General features: G+C 42.3%; 1 pseudogene; it reads right to left on the bottom strand.

The window, feature by feature from the left end:
• Positions 1–7,004: 7,004 nt before the first annotated feature.
• On the bottom strand, positions 7,005–7,117 carry LOC116895091 (annotated as a pseudogene).
• Positions 7,118–7,787: the final 670 nt, after the last annotated feature.

The raw sequence follows: 7,787 nt of genomic DNA, 5'->3' as shown, positions 1-7,787 counted from the left end.
TCATTTACAGCTTCTTTAATTTTTCTTTTTTTTTAAAGATTTATTTATTATATGAGTACACTGTAGCTGTCTTCAGACACACCAGAAGAGGGCATCTGAGGTTCCCAAACCCCGTGGGGGAGAGAGCTCACTGCCCGGACAGGTGGGCACCCCTGAGACTGCAGAGCGGGAGAGACCACCAATACTGCCCACGCCTGCCCACATCCCTGGCCCAAGAGGAAACTGTATAGGGCCTCTGGGAAGCTGAAGATAGGGGCACTCAAGTGGCAGGTCCCCTGCCGTCCAGACATCTCCCAGACCTGAAGGGACCCTGCACCCAAATCCCATGGGAGGGAGAGCTAAACCTTCAGAGAGGCAGACACGCCTAGGAAGCCAGAAGAGACTACACTCTGCCCACATTTCTGACTCCAGAGGAAAACACCTAACGCCATCTGGGACCCCGGTGCACGGGGGCTCCCAGAAAAGGCGGCGCAGGCCCTCCTGATTGCTGCCCTCACAGAGAGCTCAAAAGCAGCCCCCCAGGAGCAACTTCAGCCACAGGACCACAGATAAGACCAACTTCTCTGCTCCAAGCAACCTGCCTGGTGGACTCAGGACACAGGACCACAGGAAGAGCTGAAGTCCAGTACACAGGAACGACTACACGTCTGAAAGCAGAACACTCTGTCCCCATAACTGGCTGAAAGAGAACAGGAAAACAGGTCTACAGCACTCCTGACACACAGGCCTATAGGACAGTCTAGCCACTGTCAGAAATAGCAGAACAAGGTAACACCAGAGACAACCTGATAGCGAGAGGCAAGCGAAGGAACCCAAGCAACAGAAACCAAGACTACATGGCATCATGTAGTCTTTTTTTTTTTTTTTTTTTTTGGAGCTGGGGAGGGACAGGGCCTTGCGCACTAGGGGCAAGCGCTCTACCACTGAGCTAAATCCCCAACCCCGCATCATGTAGTCTTGAAAGGGCTTGAGACCCCATATGAACAACAATGCCAACCAACCAGAGCTTCCAGGGACTAAGCCACTACCCAAAGACTATACATGGACTCACCCTGGACTCCAATCTCATAGGTAGCAATGAATAGCATAGTAAGAGCACCAGTGGAAGGGGAAGCCCTTGGTACTGCCAAGACTGAACCCCCAGTGAACGTGATTGTTGGGGGGGGGGTGGTAATGGGGGAAGGATGGGGAGGGGAACACCCATAGAGAAGGGGAGGGGGAGGAGTTAGGGGGATGTTGGCCTGGAAACTGGGAAAGGGAATAACAATTGAAATGTAAATAAGAAATACCCAAGTTAATAAAGATGAAAAAAAAAAAAAAAAGAGGGCATCTGATTTCACTGCAGATGATTGTGAGCCACCATGCGGTTGCTGGGATTTGAACTCAGGACCTCTGGAAGAGCAGTCAGTGTTCTTAACCACTGAGCTATCTCTCTAGCCCAGTTTCTTTAATTTTTCAATTGTCCTACTATATGCATTATAATAATTTTCAAAGGAAAGTTAATTATTGACAGAGATAAGCCTCTTATCATTTACATTCATCCATTACCTTATGCATAACTATATATTACTTTAGGACTAGTTTTAAGAACAGCAGACTCCTAACCTGGCACTGACCTGAAAGCCTCCTCCATGAGGACTAGCTTTCATGATTCCAGAAGCACCATGCAAGCCTCCAAAGGAAGGAAGCAACATCTATAGCCACAGTGAGCAGCACCACAACCCTAGGGGTGCAATAGTAGTACACTTATCTTGCAATAACCAACAGCTCTCTAGTTAGACTTAATACTCAACTAGAAGGAAATCATGCCTGATCCTGGAATCCTAGGCAACCATCCAGGGCTAGTGAAGTCATGGACCATGGAGAAGAATTTACAACCACTACTTTACTGAACCAGAATAATCTCTAACCACATTCAAAACGTTTATCCTAATACCCAGATAAATGTAGCCATTGCCTTTAACTGAAGGCTTCATCTTTTTCAGAGAAGAAGCCATTACATAAAACCACAACCAACCAAAATTCAGAATCATAGAGCCCAGTTCCAAAAATACATCTATGATCCCACACCTAAGGCTCAAAGATCATTGTGGAAAAGAGGGAGAGAAGATTGTCAGAGTCAGGGGAATGGGAAGTTTGCTGTAGGAGTCTCTTCTAAGAATGTCAGTAGCCACACCCATCAAGTCTCACCAATATGACTGCCTAAACATGAGCAGAACAAGAACAACAGGAATGCTAATGTGGACAGAGAAAAGTTCAGTAGACCTCAGCCATACACACACACACACACACACACACACACACACACACACACAAAACAACAACAACAACAACAACAAAAACAGAAAACTACAAACAATTAAAGAATTCTGAAAATGGGAGAAACAGTCTTCCCCAGGAAGGAGCATGTTGGTTGATCATATAATACCAAATGGTCAATCCTGAAAACATACATACAAGTAACATTATACTGACTGAGACGATCATATGGAAGGACTGGGCAAGGAAGACAGAAGGGCAAAACAATGTAATTAGATTATAACCTCAAAAAATAAATAATTTTTTGAATAGAACCAATCATAAAGATTAAAAAAAATCCTGAGCAATTTTCTTTTTAAAGATTCTATTACTTACACAATGGGAAAACAATGTAGCTGAAAAGAGACTTACAAAGAAAGGCTTATATCCAAAACAATAATGTTACATGAATTACAAAAAATAAATCCGGGGTTGGGGATTTAGCTCAGTGGTAGAGCGCTTGCCTAGGAAGCGCAAGGCCCTGCCTGGGTTCGGTCCCCAGCTCCGAAAAAAAAGAACCAAAAAATAAAAAAATAAAAAAAATAAATAAATAAATCCATCATAAATGTTTATGCATTGTTTTGTTATATACTTCAGTTTAGTTATTCTTAGAGAAAACTACTTCCATGAAAAACATATCATTGTCCTGTATGGTTAAATACCATCTGAGATAACATTATTTCAGTAAGAAATATCCCAAGAAGTACATTATCTGAAGCCACAGCCTGGTCCTACCTATCTCTTTTAAACTGAAGAGCAATCTAAAAGCCATTCAAATGTTTATTCAGACAGAAGGAAAGGGCACAACTTCTAAAGGGAAACAGTTTTTAATAAAAACTTACAAATAAGAAGTTGTCTATCTGAAGCGCAAGTCCAAATGAAGCAGTGCATAAGGAAATTCAGCGTGGGGCTATTCTAAGCCCATCTAGACTACATGCACAGAAAAGCCAAAACAATCAGAGTAAATACATTACCGAGATGTGCTTTCACATCTATTTCTCCCCACAGGGAATCCACTGGCAGAGAGGACACTGATTTGTTCCTGTCATTCTTTTTACAGCTAAATGAGCATGTAAACCTTCCCAAGAGAGGCAACAACTGAAACAGCAGCACCATTTACAAATCAAAAGTAACCTCCAGGAGAAAGGGTCACAGAAATGGGCCAAAAAGACACGTGGATTTCCACTGAAGGAGTGCCCTATATTTTAAAATAGTAATTTCTAACCATTAATGTTACAAAGAAGCCATGTACATAATCAGGCTCTCGATGCATTTGCTAAAACTGATTTTGTTTAAAAGTCAACAGCTATTTTAAAACAATGTAGCCAGGATAATCAGCTGAGCGTCCTACATCTTCATGCTGACTCCAGGCAGCTAGGATGAGGGTCTTCAAGCCCACACCACAGTGATACACATACTTCAACAAGGCCACTCCTACTCCAACAGGCCACACCTTCTACAAGTGTCACTCCCTGGGCTGAGCATATACAAACCATCATACTATTTAAACCTCAAAGAAACGCTGTCATTTACACCACTGATGTATTAGGAGGACATTATACTAAGTGAAATAAGCAACTCACAGAAATACAAAAGCTGCATGATCTCTCAGGGCCAGCAAGATGGCTCAGCAGATAAACGCACTGCACTTGCTGCCAAGCCTGATAACTGTGTAAGAAACTGACAGGTGCGTGTTGTCCTCCTCTAACACCATATGCTGTTGGCACCTGTGCACACACACACACACACACACACACACACACACACACACACACACACATACACACACAAAACACAACACACACACAAAACACATACACAAAACTACTTTTTAAACCTAAATAATTTTACTAAGTTGTGAATCTGAAGAAGTCCAACTCACAGAAGTAGAAAGTAAACTGATGGTTAGCAAAGACTCAGGGGTAAGATGGCAAAAGACAGTAACAGGGAGTCAAAGTATTAAAGTGTCAGACAAGAGTAAGTTTAGAGATGTACTGCATATCAGGGTAGCTTCAGGAAGTAATACTGTAGTGTAGACTTCAATACTGGGGTAAATTCCATTGTTACACACACACACACACACACACACACACACACACACACACGATAGGTAAGGTAGCAGATTTCTTTGTTAGCTTGATTTTACCATTCCATGCTATATCATGCACTGTCCTCTTTAACTGTATAAGATTGTGATTTATCAGTTTAACAAAACAGGAAGAAGTACTTAAGGCACTGGAAATAAAATGATTTAATGAGAAGGAAAAGGTGATTTCTAGCTGAATGAGAAGGGACCTGGAGATGGAATGGCAACAGGGGAGGTGGCCTGGGAATGGTCACAGGATTTGGATATCCTTACAAGGGAAGTGAACTGGAAGAGCTGTGGGCAGAGGCGGGCATGGGAAAGCAGCCCTCCTCATTCAGAAGTCATGCAGCTGAGGCACGAGTAATTAACGCTGAAGCAGGCTATAGAGACCAGAGCTAATTTGGGAGGACTTGACCAGGAGCTGAGAAGTCTAGATTTTATTGGGTAATTGGGGAGCTGGTAAAGATTTCTAAGCAAGAAAAAGCATCATCAAAGTTGTGCTTCAGAAAGATCAATCTAGCAGTAATTGAAGTAACTGAACATCAATCAAATGCAGATGATACAGCACAGTGAATATAATCTAAGCCTGCAGGAATTCAGGAATTCATTTCTAAAAATGTAATTTATATGCATCTTTTCAGTAACACAGCTCTATAAACTGTCTCACTCATAGACTAGTACCTAATTATATAAGCATCTAAAAAGGTCATAAGTACTATAAAATGATATCACAAAGCCTCTTGCCTCTGCCTGGAAATCCTTCCACCCCCTTTCCCTTCCGGTAAACCCTTCATCCTGTAGGTCTCAGCTTAAATGTCACTTCCTCAGAAAGGCCTTTTTTAAATCATTTATCCAAACTAAGTCCCCTGTTTCTCTCTTCCAAAGAAGCTTTCACTTCTCTTCAAGGCACTTACACAGTTTGTAGTTAGATAATTTGGTCACTAATTAATTGAAGTCTGTGTCCTTTGCTAGATTATAGAGAGGACTGTGTTTTTGCTCATCATGGTGCTCTCCAGAGTCTAAAGTGATGTAACATATAGCCGGAACTTAATGTTTGTTCTACTAACACTGAACAAATGGCTGGATAAGGAGGAAGATCATGAGGTGGAGGCCAGCCTTGACTAAATAGGGAGATAGATCCTCCTGGGAAAGAGGGACTAACAAAGAAGAGAGATCGTTCCCCTTTGCTGTATGTGCTTGAGGGAAGATACTTTATTTCAAAGAGAAAATTTATAGAAATCTTGCATTTCAACTCAAAGCTAAACTCCTATGTGCTAAACTGAGAGTGAATTCCTGAGCTTCTACAAAGGAAACAGTAAAGCAAAGTGTCACAGTGTGCTTTTCTATCTCCCAGGTCTTGATGGAGATGACTCACAGTGCAACTAGCATGCGCTAGAATAAGGAACAGCCTGGGGTAGAAGGCGAGGATTGTGGGTTGGCTCTAAAGACAGTGATTACAGACTTATGGATCCTTGATCCGTGAACACCATGTCAGAACCACTACAAGACCTCAACACTCAATTTGACTTTGTTTAACCTAAATCATCACTGGAAGGGAGGGTGAGAGGAAGTGGGGCTGACTCAGACCCAGATTTTTCATAAAGAATTCAAATGAGTCGGTTCCACCACATGGTGCTTGTGTAGCAGGAGCCACCAACCTGGCAGGAGGTTTTCCTGGCGTGGTAAGCAGGGAGAAGGCCAGCAACATGATGCACTTAAGTCACAGGAGTCTAGAAGGGTCCCAGAGCTCAGCCTGAGCCATCAAGGACTTATTTCAAGGTGCTGCCCTTCCCAAATTGTGCTTTAGAAAAATCATTCAATTTGCTGGTACACACGAACTTGGAAGGCCAAACCAGCTGTCAGTAAGGATCTAGAGAAGTTAGTATAAAATTGCAAATGCTGAACTAACTTGGCACAACAGAGCGCCTGCACCAAAGGGAAAATGCAATTTCCATCACTCATTTAAGGTTGTTTATGCGATTGGATTTTATACATTAGGTTGAATACATAAACTTCAATTGAAAGGGGGAAAGACCAACAGAAATTGTTCAAGGAAATAGTCAGCTTTGCTGAAAACAGATACCTGGTTTCAAAGATCATTACAATGTGCAAAACTCACACAACAGAAATACAGGATTCATGGCAGGAGCAGTTAGGAACACTGGCTAGTGTTGGGAGTACACACGCTACAAAGGAATTGAATAAATATAATACCACAGCTTTAAGTATATTAAATGGTTAGGAAACAAACAAAAATACACAGCTCCTCACCTTTAAAAGGATGTGAAGTTTATGTTCGGTGTGGGGTGAGTTTATTGTGAAGTGCAGAAGGAGGTAAGTTATTTGAAATCAAAGGGAAAGGCCCAATACCAGAGAAGGAGAGCACATGGCTTACAATATGAAGTGGTGAACTGCAGCCCCTTGTAGATACTACATATGTCCTTGTAGGTGTGGGTCTTTGTTCTCGGGCTGTTGGGTTCCACTGGGCCCAGCACTGTGTGTTCAGCTAGGCTTTCCTCACTAAAGGAACTACGCATAAGCAAACCTGAAGTTCTTTTAATGTTCAAATTGTTTCCTAATATGTCAGCTGCAACCCAACAAAGTTACCATTTTTTTTCCACGTCAGATGGGTAATGTGCCCATGTCATAACAGGGTTTAGTGGCGGCACATATCATGCAATGGCATGAACACCCAATCATCGTGCTTTCAAAGTTACCATTTTTCAAAATGTTTTAAGAGTTTCAGATTCAAAGTGATGATTCTAAGTAAATACCATAATCATGCCTGTGTTCTGATCCTGTGTCCCCACTGGAATCACCAAGCTTTGAGAAATAAGAGGCTCTCAAAATGGAAGAAAGTCAAATTCCTAAATAGATGTATCTGGATTATATGTGCAAATTCTAGAAAATGCTGAGGTCTGTGTGTGCAGAAGAACACTCTTCACGAGGTCACCGCCTTGACTGTGGCAAGTACATACCTAGCCTCGAGTACTTCAAATATCACAGGGAAAAAGCATTTGATCAACGTTAGCGTCTGCTCAGGAAGACTGATCTTCCCCTGGTGCTATCTGTGTCATCACCAGCATACCTGGTCAATATTTCCAAGACTTTCAGCAGCCACTATCAAGATAAAACAAGCACGTCGCCAACGAGTAGTGAGACCAAACTCACAAACCTTAGCAACAGCTTTTTCCTGCTCTTTGGTGGTGGTTACTGCTGTAGCATCCCAACAGTGGACAGGCAGTGAACATACTTACTACTCACTAGATCTCACCTCGTCTGGTTTTAATTGGGAAGGCTAACCTCCAAGGCGGCCTGCCTGCACCTATTTACAGAATTATGAGGTATGGTCTGTAGCACAAGTATTAAGAGCTTTTACCTGAGTGTGTCATACAATATAGGG

This window comes from Rattus rattus, chromosome 2 (genome assembly GCF_011064425.1).
Source record: "Rattus rattus isolate New Zealand chromosome 2, Rrattus_CSIRO_v1, whole genome shotgun sequence".
NCBI classification, from domain to species: Eukaryota; Metazoa; Chordata; class Mammalia; order Rodentia; family Muridae; genus Rattus; species Rattus rattus.
The sequence above is the reverse complement of the archived record's forward strand: the minus strand, read 5'-3'. Positions and strand labels throughout refer to the sequence as shown.